Raw genomic sequence first — 13,751 nt, forward strand, 5'->3', positions numbered from 1 at the left:
AAATAGAGGTAGCAGAGTCCATCAAACAGTCCAAGTCATACATGGATAAGACAGTCAGTCATCAATGTCTTTCAGTTAAGGGATAATCCAAATAACATAGTCCAGTATCATATAAACAGTCTGGTACACAAAGTTTGCTAGCAGTTGCAAAACTTACAATAGCTCACGGCACTTTCTAACAGCCAGCTTCGCAAACACTCAGATCAGATCAGCCCAGCATCTAACAAACAGAGAGCTAACGGTCATTCTGGCTCCTTCTTATGGCCGATTGAGGAAAAACAGCAACCAATCACATTTTACAGTATGATTTAAAGAAACAGGTATAGCATTGTTACATGATTTATATATTGCCAACCCAACCGTTAGAATTATATTCCTAACAATTAAGACTGCAGATAAATTGCTCCAGCAACGCCTCGTCCAGGTCGACAAATTCGCAGTGAATGGCCGCAGCCCTCAGAGAGGCAATATAGCGGCTGATAGACTCAAACTTCAGCTTGTGTGCATTTACGGAAAGGTCTGCGGGCGAAACGCCATGGCGTAGGGGCATAGTGTCCTTTCAGTTTAGACAGCAACGAATCCCAGGGTATGGCATGCACAGGAGTCAGAGCTGCCAACGCCCGGGCTGTTGCGAACATGTCTGGGCCATGGTAACTTAGAAAGACCCCTCTCTTCCTTTCAAGGGAAAGCCCAGTTAAGTCGTTGGCATGAATAAAGCATTCAAATTGTTCAAGGAATGCCTCCCACAATTCCTTCTCTGGTCTGAATTCTGCAAAAACGTTTGCGGTAGCCATTGTTGATACTCCAGGCTTTGCTAATTGCTTTATTTGCAAGCTGAGGTAAAACAGACGCCGTGCTGCGATAGAACCGTTTATTAACGAACCAATGTTAGAAACAACAAGCAACAACAGGAGCCGCCTGACAGCTATTTATACCCGATCTGTCAGACGGACAACCAATAGGAATACTAGGCTGTTTCCTCAAGCCGGTACGGACTCGGTAACCAATCAGAGGACACAACAAATATCATTGCAATCATCAAACCCTAAAGTCGACGGATTTTTTAAAATTTCAAGCAAAAAGTCTGAAAACTGATTCTCAAGTAGGAACACAACTATATAAATTCTGCTCTTTAATCAAAACAATGAATTTTGCCAACTCCTCCAATTCTATCTGCAATGGCAGCCATTTTGTGATTGGGCATGTCCTGTAATGGCAGCCATTTTGTGAATGACCAACCCAACAAAATCTGCCATTGTGTGAATCGGCAAGTCCTGCAGTGGCAGCCATGTTGTCAGTGAACCCCATACCAAAGATTAAAATAATAAATGTGTCCTCTGGTCCAAAATGTTTGGCGTGTCTCCAATTAATGAATGTCCATTAACACATTTGGGGAGGACTCAATGGCTAATTTGCAGAGGTGGCACCAAATGTACCTCTTCTACCAAAGACATATTTCCTTGCAATAATATGCTCCTCTGAAATGGCATATTCAGCAGGGCTGAAAGAATTTATTCTTCTCTCTAAGGGAAACTTTTTGAAATACCTGTTAGTGCTGCCAAAATTACAACTTTCCAAGTACAAACTAACTAGAGGCATCTTTAGCAGCCGGAAGAAATCAGCGATAAATTGCAGCATAAACACCTTTGAAAGTGGAAGAGTAATTTAGATGTTTGGGCGGATGGAAGCAAGATCAGCTATTTGCTAAAAGAATTAATTGGCGGTTAGAAATGTTTCTCTCTATAATATTTAATTAACTTCAGGAACTCCCAACTCATAAAGATCACCCAGCAATTGTGGGTAAAGCCAGGAGCTACTGACAAAACTGAATGGAACCTCCACTCCTCCGAAGCAGTCTATCCCAAAATACAGGTTGTTCTCGGCTTATGATCACAATTGATCTCAAAATTAATGTTGCTAAGCGAGACAGTTGTTGAGTGAGTTTGGTCCCATTTTACAACCTGTCTTGCCACAATTGTTAAGTGAATCACTGCACTTGTTAAGTTAGCAACGTGGTTGTTAAGTGAATATGGCTTCTGAATACTATGAAATTTGGGATAACTGGTATAAATGGTTGCATAACAGGAATAAAGTTAATTCAGCCGAGAAACAATAGAGAAATGTACACAACTGTAGATTAATGTATATAAATATAGAAACGATATAAGATTGATATACACAGGTATGACGACATAACAATGTTAATGTGATGATTGTAAGATGTTATAAATGGGAAAAAAAAAATACAAAATCTGCTTTAAGAAGTGAATCTGGCTTCCCCATTGATTTTATTCGTCAGAATATCACAAAAGGTGATAATATGACCCTGGGCCACTGTGGAGGATGCTGCAATGGTTCCACCACAAAACCGCGTTCGACTAAAGGGCGCTCGACGAAACCACGTAGCTGACGTCATCACAGTGCGACAACAGCGCAGAGAAAAAAGCACGCTGTAAACGCTAAACCTAAAACTAACCCCTAAACCTAAACCTAACCCCCCTAAACCTAATCCTAAACCTAACCTTTAACCTAACCCTAAACCTAACCCTAAACCTAACCCTAATCCTAACCCTAACCCTTAACCTAACCCTAACCCTAACCCTAACCCTTACCTTAACTTGAATCGGCTTGCTTTCAAAGCGCTATTTAAAGCGCCCTTCTTTCTCCGCGCTCGCTGTTGTCGCCCTGTTGATGACGTCAGCGACGCGGTTTAATCGGGCACGCTTTAGTCGAGCGCGGTTTTGTCATGCCACATGCTGCAACGGTCATGAGAAAAACAGTCGTAAGTCTCTTTTTTCGGTGCTGTTGTAACTTTCAATGGTCATTAAATGAATGGCTGTAAGTTGAGGACTACTTGTAACCAGGCAAAGAGAAGGGCCTGTTTGCACGTAGTGCTTTGGATATTTCTGGCTTCCCGGCTGGGGCCAAAAGATCAGATGAACCTTTGTTGCAATCCAGACTGGGTTTTTCTTCGGGGTTGAAAAGACTGGCGTGCAAATCCCTTAATCCCTGCATCAGAAGTTTTCATTGTGTAGACTATAAAAGGAGAGAATCGCTTTGCATTCTTGAGGCCTTGCGTAGGTTTGGGTTTTGTGACGCTTTCGGCGTGCAACTTGGGACATCACCAGAACCAGAGCCATCAGAGGTTTGGAAAGCTCAGCTGGAATCGTGAATCAAAACAAAAACAACCTTTTCCAAATCCAAGTCTTTACAGGAACATCCAGTGAGAATAAACCTGATAACCCCCATTTCAGTACGTCTCTCCTCCATCCTGGTGTAACACAAATGGGAGAAATTACCACGTGACTTTTCGTTCTGTAGGAAGTTAGCACCCACCTCTCTTCTAGGAAAATGAAATATTCTAGGAAATATTAAAAAGGCAGAATATTATATTTTCCCCAAAGGAGAAACATGTTTCTAAAGACAAACTCAGAGCGTTAGCTCCCTGCACCTGCCCCTCCCCAGCAGATATTTTGGTACAAACCTATCTACAAGACCACGGTTGGGCCAGCTTATCTACAAAACAAAAGACATGGCCCTCAGGACATGATAGGAGTAACCCTCACTCAAGGTCCGAACCAGCCATTAACAAAGCCATTAAGTCATAATAGGAATGGCCCAAAGCCCCTTCATTACATCATCACCCAGCAAGATTCAACCAGGCCTGGGACTCAAGACAACCTACAAAGTTATTTCTCTGCATGGCCCCATGGGAGCCTGACAACCAATCAGAGTACATGTCTTATACAGGAACAGGAAGCTCCAAGGCGGGGTGCAAGAGAGGGTATAAATCTCTCTTTTTTTCTCTCTCTCTCTCTCACCCGTGTGCTCATTTTGCCAGGACCTCAAACTATATGATCCTATCCACCATTAAACCATCTTTCCAAGCAGTTTCCAGTGTCTTTCTTCTCACTTGGAACCAGATGGACATTTCTTCCAACAGTTCACCTATTAGAAGCATACGGAAAAGGGAAAGCTTTCTAGAAAATTTAAAAGTACGGCTTTCTGGGACTGATTTTGGAGAATAATTTATTTATTTTTTAAATACTGGTATATTATTTATGTATATTGTTCAGGGCTATCTACAGACTCTCCCTTCCTTCCTTCCTTCCTTCCTTCCTTCCTTCCTCCCTCCCTCCCTCCCTCCCTCCCTCCTTCCCTCTCTAATTTGGAATAGACAACTTTCTCAAAGTCGAATTTTTAAACTTTTCAACAGTTCCTAGTTTTCACCCAAATTCTAGAAGATTGCTTGCCCCTTGCAATCTACTATCAAGAACTTGCCCCATTGCTTTTTCATCCCCAGACATATCCAGTCCTTGACTTACGACCATTATTGAGCTGAAAATCTCTGTTGCTGCAACTGTCGTGAATGTGAAAAACAGTCATAAGGCAACTTTTTTCAGTGTCATCGTAACTTCGGTCACTAAATTTATTTATTTATTTATTTATTAGACTTATATACCGCTTCATAGGGCTTTCAGCCCTCTCTAAGCGGTTTACAAATTTTTTAGCAAATTGAGTCAACAACTTGCCCCCACAGTCCGGGTCCTCATTTAACCCACCTCGGAAGGATGGAAGGCTGAGTCGACCTTGAGCCAGTGAGATTTGAACCACTGAACTGCAGATCACAGTCAGCTGAAGTGGCCTGCAGTACTGCACCCTAACCACTGCGCCACCTTGGCTCATAAATGAATAGTTGTAAGTTAAGGACTTGCCTGTGTTAGGAATCCTGCAATAATTAACGTTTTTCGATTCTGCACCAGACAGTGTGTATGCTAAGCAATTGCCCAATCAAAACCACTATTTTGAATACTTTTTGTTTCTTACCCTTCCCTGCTGATGCTCTGAGCATGAATCAACAATGCTTAGGATCAACACATCAGATAAGTGCATGTAACACTCTGCAGGGAGAGTCTCCGTCCCATTTTGCAGCTTTTTCCTCTGCCTTCCTTAATCCGTGGCAACCTTTGGCTAACTAAACTGCCTTTCATGGCACACCAGTCGCAGAATTTAAACTTTGGAAAATTCTCATCTCTTTCCTGTTAAGTGGGTCCATAGGTTCTCTTTTTCCCTGTTACTAGAAAAAAATCAGAGCCTCCTGGAAGTGGGATTCTCAGGAATTGGTGAAATGACACTTTGAATCAGAAAAAGCAGTGAACACAAACAAGAAAGCGGCCTGAACGGAATGTCCACATAATCATAAAGGGCACAAAACATTTGTCTTGCGCCATCTTCGAATTTCATTTGCAAATGCCTAAGGGTGTTGGGGTCTCTTCAACATCCAACTGCAGTAAAAATTTAAAGAGAGAGACTAGACATCAAGGAGACTTTATTTCTTTAAAAAAAAAATCTTAAATGAATGTTGGATTGTGTTTTTATGCCTTCTAATTATGGCCAACTTCCTTTTTTTTTTGTAACCTGTCAGAAAATAAAACATGAGCAAAACTGCATTCAATGAAGGTTTTGGCGGAAAATATCCTTCTCCTTCCTCCTCCCCCGCCCCTTCTCCTCCTCCTTTTGTAAATATTTTTTAAATTTCTTGCTGGCTCCAAGATTTACAAATTAGTTCCCAAAAAGCACTCCAGATACTTATCCGAAAGATAATCATTTGATTCATGTGGGAAGAATAGTTTTCTCCTGGACAAAACTTGTTATATATTGCTGCGGCCAAAATTATAAACATGCTTATGGATGAACCCCATTTTTATCTGGGCTAATACAACTAGTCCTCGAGTTATGACAACAGTTGAGCACAACATTTCCATTGCTAAGCAAGACAGTTGTCAAGTGAGTTTTGCCCCATTTTTACAATCTTTTTTGCCAACAACTGTGACAAGTGAATCACTGCAGAAATGAAGTTAAAGGTAAAGGTTCCCCTCACACTAGTCGTTCCCCGACTCTAGGGGGCGGTGCTCATCTCTGTTTCAGAGCCGAAGAGCCAGCGTTGTCCGAAGACGTCTCCGTGGTCATGTGGCTGGCATGACTAAATGCCGAAGGTGCACAGACCGCTGTTACCTTCCCACCAAAGGTGGTTCTTATTTTTCTACTTGCATTGTTACATGCTTTCAAACTGTTAGGTTGGCAGAAGCTGGGACAACAAACAAGAGCTCACTCCATTATGTGGCACTAGGGATTCGAACCGGTGAACTGCCGACCTTCTGATCGACACGCTCAGTATCTTAGCTACTGAGCCACTGCGTCCCTTTAAATGAAGTTAGTAACACAGTTATTAAGTGAATCTGGCTTCCCTATTGATTTTCCTTGTCAGAAGATTGCAAAAGATCAGGTGACCCAGGAGACTGCAATCATCATAAATATGAGCTTTTTTCTTTTACTTTTTTTAAAAATCTTTTTTTTAAAAGAAAATTCAGTGCTGTTGTAACTTAGAACAGGTAGTCGTAAGTTGAGGATTATTTGTGTTTAAAGGGAAAACCCTTCTTGGCCAATCATTATAAGAGTGGAAAAGTGATTTACACTGATTTATAATGATGGTTATACTGCACTAAGTATGATGGAATACAAAGATTTTCCATGCTAGAGAATAACTCTTACAAAGTCAACTCTATTCCATAATTAAGAAATTTAATAATAAGCATTCCAACATTTTATTTGCTCCTCTACTCCAGCTAATATCCCAGCCATCCTCCTGGTATATGCGAGGCAAATAAAGATATAAGCTTTGGTTACATCTATTTTTTTTAAAAAAAAATTTGCATGCTATCTGATAACCTGGCGCTGCCTGATATTTATTTATCCCAACCCTCCTTCTACGAACGTCGCTGCAATTTCTAATGTTGTATTTTCCCCCTTTCAGAGGGAGCCCCGTGTGGAGTACTGTGAAGCTGTTACCATGGCAATTCCATGGCGCTGCACAGTAGAAGCCATTTTATGGCAGTACGGTAGAAGCCATTTTAAGTACAACAGGCTGTATCTTAACAGAACAGACGCTCCGAGGGGTCCAAGTTTGGTTGAAATTGCTCAAGGTGTTCCAGATTTATGCTGGAACATACATGCCAGTGGTGGGTTCCTACCGGTTCAGACCGGTTTGGCTGAACCGGTAGTAGCTTGGTGGTCTGGGTTGCTGGAACAGGCAGCAACCCAGGCCTGCCATGCCTCCGAACCGGTTTCCCCGGGGCACCATAGGCGCCGTTATGTTATTTTTTGCTTTTGCGCATGCACAGAACAATTTTCATTGTACTGCACATGCGCGCACAGCACGCATCAAGCATCAAACCAAAGCGTGGCGCATTCCTGAGCGAAACGGGAATAGCGGCTGCCAGAACCCACCACTGATACACATACACACACACACAGCCATATTTATATATATAAATTGGTGTGGTAAAGAGTCACTTACAGATACTGTAGATGCTTGATTTAAGACCAGTTGCTTAGTGACGGTTCAAAGTTATGACAGACTTGCTTTGGGGCTACCTATAACCTGGATTTGAAGTTTGTCACCCCGCCCCATGGTCACATGACTGAACTGTTGCATGTTCAGCAACCAACAAATTTGCAGCTGTTTGCAGCATTGCATGGTCCTGCGGCTGTATTTTATAACAGTTTTGCCAAAAACCAGTAGTAATCACTTGCACATCCCTAACAAACCATTGGTTCGCTTAACAACCATGATATTCATTTAACGACCACTGCAAACAGTTCATAAAATCAGGTTGGTCATGTGAACATGACTGGTTTTATGATTGCCACTTCCGATGACTGTGATGGGCAGACTTCATTATGGTTTTAAATTGAAAACTAGCATACCTGTAGTAGTTTCTGGAACAAAACTAAGGGAGGGAGGACTATGTGGCTTCACCTCCTGAAGGAATGATAGGATAATGTTCTAAATCATGGATGTCCAAGCTTGGCAACTAAATTTTGTGGACTTCAAGTCCCAGAATTCCCCAGCCATAACAGTAATGATGATACTTTTAAAACCATCAACCATCAACATCTACATATCCCATGTCTTTTGGAAGGACTTGATAGGTAGGTAAAAATGCCAATTCCAGTCTGAACACCTGGCTGACTGTGCAATGAACCACGATAAACTAATTAGCGAAAGGAGCAGAGCTGGAAGAAAAACAGTATTTTCGGTGATCTTGGGGCTGAAGGAAATTCTTTTGATTAAACTCCAAAAACTGCACAGTTCAGAGAAGGAATTGAGACCTAAGCCCGCTTTGTTTCTCTTTTATTTCCACTTCAATACAACACAATACAATACAATACATTACAATAGCAGAGTTGGAAGGGATCTTGGAGGTCTTCTAGTCCAACCCCCTGCCTAGGCAGGAAACCCTATACCGTTTCAGACAAATGGCAATTCAGCATCTTCTTAAAGACTTCCAGTGTTGGGGCATTCACAACTTCTGGAGGCAAGTTGTTCCACTGATTAATTGTTCTGTCAGGAAATTTCTCCTCAGTTCTAAGTTGCTTCTCTCCTTGATGAGTTTCCACCCATTGCTTCTTGTTCTACCCTCAGGTGCCTTGGAGAATAGTTTGACTCCCTCTTCTTTGGCAGCCCCTGAGATATTGGAAGACTGCTATCATGTCTCCCCTAGTCCTTCTTTTCATTAAACTAAACATATCCAGTTCCTGCAACTGTTCTTCATATGTTTTAGTCTCCAGTCCCCTAATCCTCTTTGTTGCTCTTCTCTGCACTCTTTCTAGAGTGTCCACATCTTTTCTACATCATGGCGACCAAAACTGAATGCCGTATTCCAAGCGTGGCCTTGCCAAGGCATTATAAAGTGGTATTAACACTTCACATAATCTTGATTCTATCCCTCTGTTTATGCAGCCTAGAACTGTGTTGGCTTTTTTGGCAGCTGCTGCACACAGCTGGCTCCTATTGAAATGGTTGTCCACTAGAACTCCAAGATCCCTCTCACAGTTACTACTATTGAGCAAGGTGCCACCTATACTGTATCTGTGCATCTTGTTTTTCTTGCCTAAATGTAGAACCTTACTCTTTTCACCATTGAATTTCATTTTATTAGATAGTGCCCAATGTTCAAGTTTGTCAAGATCCTTCTGTATCTTGAACCTGTCTTCTGGAGAGTTGGCTATTCCTGCCAACTTGGTGTCATCTCCAAATTTGATGAGTTCCCCATCTATTCCCTCATCCAAATCATTGATGAAGATTTTGAAGAGTACTGAGCCCAAAACAGAGCCTTGGGGTACTCCACTGCATACTTCCCTCCATGTAGATGCACTTCCATTGAGGATTACACGTTGAGTGCGGTTGGTCAGCCAGTTATGAATCCATCTGGTGGTGATGTTGTCTAACCCAGTGTTTTTCAACCACTGTGCCGCGGCACACTAGTGTGCCGTGACATAGTGTAAGGTGTGCCGTGGGAAAATTACTTTATATATAGTCAATATAGGCACAGAGTTAAATTTTTTTAACATTTTCTAATGGTGGTGTGCCTCGTGATTTTTTTCATGAAAAAAGTGTGCCTTTGCACAAAAAAGGTTGAAAAACACTGGTCTAACCCACATTCTTCTACTTTATCTAGTAGTAGGTTATGGTCTACCTTATCAAATAATTTGCCTTACTCAAGTCCAAGTAAACTATGTCGACGGCATTCCTCTGGTCCACTAATTTTGTCACATTATCAAAGAATGCAATAAGATTAGTCTGGCATGATCTGTTTTTGACAAACCCATGTTGGCTTTTGGCTATTACTTTGTTTGCTTGTATTAAATGTAAAAGAAAGTAGGTGAACAATGCTTTGGATATCGAATAGCTAATCATTTGCTCTTTTAGTAAAGTAATTTTTTTATCTGCCATCTACTAACTTTTTTCCTGTACCATTTAATTCATGAAAAGGGAGGGGGGAAAAGGGGGGAAGTATGAAAAAGTATGATAGCAGCGACACATGACAATAACACAATAACGGATAATAGTGATTAAAATGAACTAAAAGATAAGATGGGGAGATAAAGAAAAAAGGTCCATATAATTTTAATCTAAAACATTGTCCAGTCTTTTAAGATGCTAAATCTAAAAACATATTGCTCCATTGCATTTTTAGAAACTAAAATATTGCGAAAACTGATTAACCCCCCCCCACTTCCAATCTCTGGTAAACGCTTTTTAATGTTGGGAAATTAAATTTCTTTCCATTGATATAAAATTGCTCTCTTTGCTGATTCCTGATTCTTCAAAACTCTAGTTCTTTGTAAAATGCCCTAATGCCATATTTTGGAAAATAGCTCAGCATCTCATTGATGTCTTGAACTACTTACAGCTAGTCCTCAAGTTACAACCATTAGTTTAATGTCTGTTTGTACTTGCGATGGCACTGAAAAGAGTGACTTATGACTGGTCCTCACACTTATAACCATCACAGCATCACCATGGACATATGATCCATATTTGGGCTTTCAGCAACTGCCGTGTATCTACAACAGTTATGGTCACCATTTGTGACCTTCCCAGCCAGCCTCTGACAAGCAAAGTCAATGGGGAAGCTGGATTTGCTTAATGACCTCATGATTCACTTAACAACTGCAGTGAGTTGCTTAACAACTGCCCCAGAAAGGTTGTCAAATCAAGAATGACTCGCTTAACAATAACCTTGCTTAGCAATGGAAACTCTGGTCCCAGTTATGGCCGTAAATCAAGGATTGCTTGTATATTGCTGAAAATTGTTTGTCCTTCCCCCCTCCCCTTTTTGAACTGTGAGCCGCCCTGAGTCCCCCCAGGGAAAAGGGCGGCATACAAATAAAGGGAAATGAAAATGAAATGAAATATTATACCCTAGGATTACAGCAACCTGTGTCATAATGTCATATTAGAAACTTTAACTTGGCAACACTGTTTGGGAGCAGCTGTGTGGATCTCACACACATACACACATAAATCGGCGAGGAACATTAACAAAAACCTTCGGCGCCTCCTCTGATTTCTCCACTTAGCTAAAGCTAGGTCAGAAGATGCAGGATTTGAAAATTGCTAAAACCCAATGCGAGATGATAGGCTACGTGTCGGATTGATGACAAGATAGTGGAGCAAGAATAAATGTGCTCATGATCTTTGGGGAGACACAACTTAAGAAAGCTGAAACAGCACAAGGAGCTGCTGACCCTGTTCTACAGAGGAATTGTTGAGTCTGTCATCTGCACCTCTATAACTGTCTGGTTTGGCTCCGCAACCCAACAAGACAGACACGGACTTCAATGGATAATCAGAACTGCAGAAAAAACAATTGCTACCAACCTGCCTTCCATTGAGGACCTGTACACTGCACGACTCAAAAAAAGGGTCATGAAAATATTGGTTCCACCACAAAACCGCGGTCGACTAAACCGCGGTCGACTAAACCGCGTAGCTGACGTCATCAACAGGGCGACAACAGCGCGGAGACAGAAGCACGCTGTAAACGCTAAACCTAAAATTAACCCCTAAACCTAAACCTAACCCCCCTAAACCTAATCCTAAACCTAACCCTAAACCGAACCCTTAACCTAACCCTAAACCTAACCCTAACCCTAACCCTTAACCTAACCCTAACCCTTAACCTAACCCTAAAGCTAACCCTAAATCTAACCCTTACCTTAAGTTGAATCGGCTTGCTTTCAAAGCACTATTTAAAGCGCCCTTCTTTCTCCGCGCTCACTGTTGTCGCCCTGTTGATGACATCAGCGACGCGGTTTAATCGGGCGCGGCTTAGTCGAGCGCGGTTTTGTCGTGCCACGGAAAATATTTACAGACCCTTCGCATCCTGAACAAAAATTGTTTCAACTCCTCCCCTCAAAATGATGCTATAAGGCACGGCACACCAGAACAACTAAACACAAGAACAGTTTTTCCCCAAACACCATCTCTGCTAAACAACTAATTCCCTCAACACTGTCAAACTATTTACTAAGTCTGCATTACTATTACTATTAGTCTTCTTGTCGTTCCTATCACCCACCTCCTCCCCAGTGGTGGGTTTCAAAAAATTGTTGGAACCCCTTCTGTAGGTGTGGCCTGCTTTCCGGGTCCACTGGTGGAACCTCTTCTAACTGGTTCGGTAGATTTGACGAACCGGTTCTATCGAACTGGTGCGAACTGGTAGGAACCCACCTTTGCTCCTCCCACTTATGACTGTATGACTGTAACTTTGTTGTGTTGAAAGAAATGTCCTTCTGGGTTCAGCTCCAAGTGGGGAAGAAGACACTGGAGACATGGAGGCTGCTTGGAAAGATGGTCTATTGTTGGACAGGGCCACATGGCTTGAGCCCTGTACAGAAAAGGTGATCACATGTTTCAATGTAGGTGGAGAAGAAGAGAAGGCCTGAGGAAAGGCCTTGCTAGGCTTTTTATACCCTGTTCGGTCCCACCTCTCTGTTTCCTGTTCCTGTGTAAGAAATGTATTCTGATTGGTTGTCAGGCTCCCATGGTGCCATGCAGGGGGCTACTCTCTAGGTTGTTTTGAATCCATAGATGAGTTCTCAGATGCCATGGGGAGAGTTGAGTAATATCCCTTCCCCCCCTACAGCTGCAGTGGGGAAGTCTTTATTATGTAAAGTGGGCTAGCCTGGCTAGTCTTAATGGGCCTATTGACAAAGTGGGGGTGGGCAAGAAGCTACAGGCAACTATTCTGTCTTTTAAAACATGCTTCTTTTCACATCCAGAGAAATATTCTGCCTTTTTCATATTTCCTAGGATATTTCATTTTTCTGGGAGAGGGCTGGATGATAACTTCCCACAGTTGCTTGTACTTTTTCCGATTTATGTTGATTGTTTCCTAGTATGATTTGATTGCTTATTTGTATCCTATGGCTATCATTAAGTGTTGTGCCTTTAGATTCGTGACGAATGTATCTTTTCTTTTTTCTTTTTTTAATTTTTTAATTTTTATTAGTAACAATGATACAACAGCCAACAGATTGCAAAAACGATACAACATCAACATCTGTTTTGCTTTACATTTGACTACATTTCGAGGCATTTCCATAATGACAAAATCATTTTAAACATCAAAAACTACAGTCATCTTCTTCCCTCCCTCCCTTTCCTTCCCTCGTTTCTTCTCTCCTACTCCCCTTCCTTCCCTCCCTCCTTCTCTCCTTCCCTCCTTCCTTCCCTCCTTTCTTTTCTCCTTCTCTCCTCCCTTTCCCCCTTCCTTTCCTCCTTCCTTCCCCCCTTCCTTCTCTCCTACATTCCCTCCTTCCTTCCCTTCTTCCTTCCCTCCTTTCTTCTCTCCTTTTTTCCCTCCTTCCTTCCCTCCTTTCTTCTCTCCTTCTCTCCTTCCTTCCCTCCTTCCTTCCCTCCTTGTATCTTTTCTTTTACGTACACTGAGAGCATATGAACCAAAGGCAAATTCCTGGTGTGTCCAATCACTCTTGGCCAATAAAGAATTATGTTCTATTCTGTTAAGAGAAACAAGGAACTAACCAGAGCTCAGAGATGATTTACAAAATGTGCAAATAACAGAGACCGTGCTTGGTGGAACGCTGTTGGAAAATGGAAGGAATTGCTGCAAAGGTTATGTCTGGGGCAGCTGAAGAAGCATTATCTTCCCAGACCCCCTTGTTAAGGCTTAATTAAAAGCTCTTACTGAGCTTGGAATACGTGTGGACTGCTGCCTCAGAGCGTTGTTTAAAGAAACCAGTCTGGACCCGAGCCAGGTCAGCGAGCAGACACGTTTAAAGAAGAAATCACAGTTCAGAATTGCAATTAAAAAAAACAACAACAACAACACGATGAGGACGGGCGTTTAGTTTGCGTTGCTTAGTGAATTAGTGCAAAGTAA

This window comes from Thamnophis sirtalis, unplaced genomic scaffold, assembly GCF_051295495.1.
Source record: "Thamnophis sirtalis isolate CommonGarterSnake01/CBP01778 unplaced genomic scaffold, rThaSir2_p1.2 scaffold_1, whole genome shotgun sequence".
NCBI classification, from domain to species: Eukaryota; Metazoa; Chordata; class Lepidosauria; order Squamata; family Natricidae; genus Thamnophis; species Thamnophis sirtalis.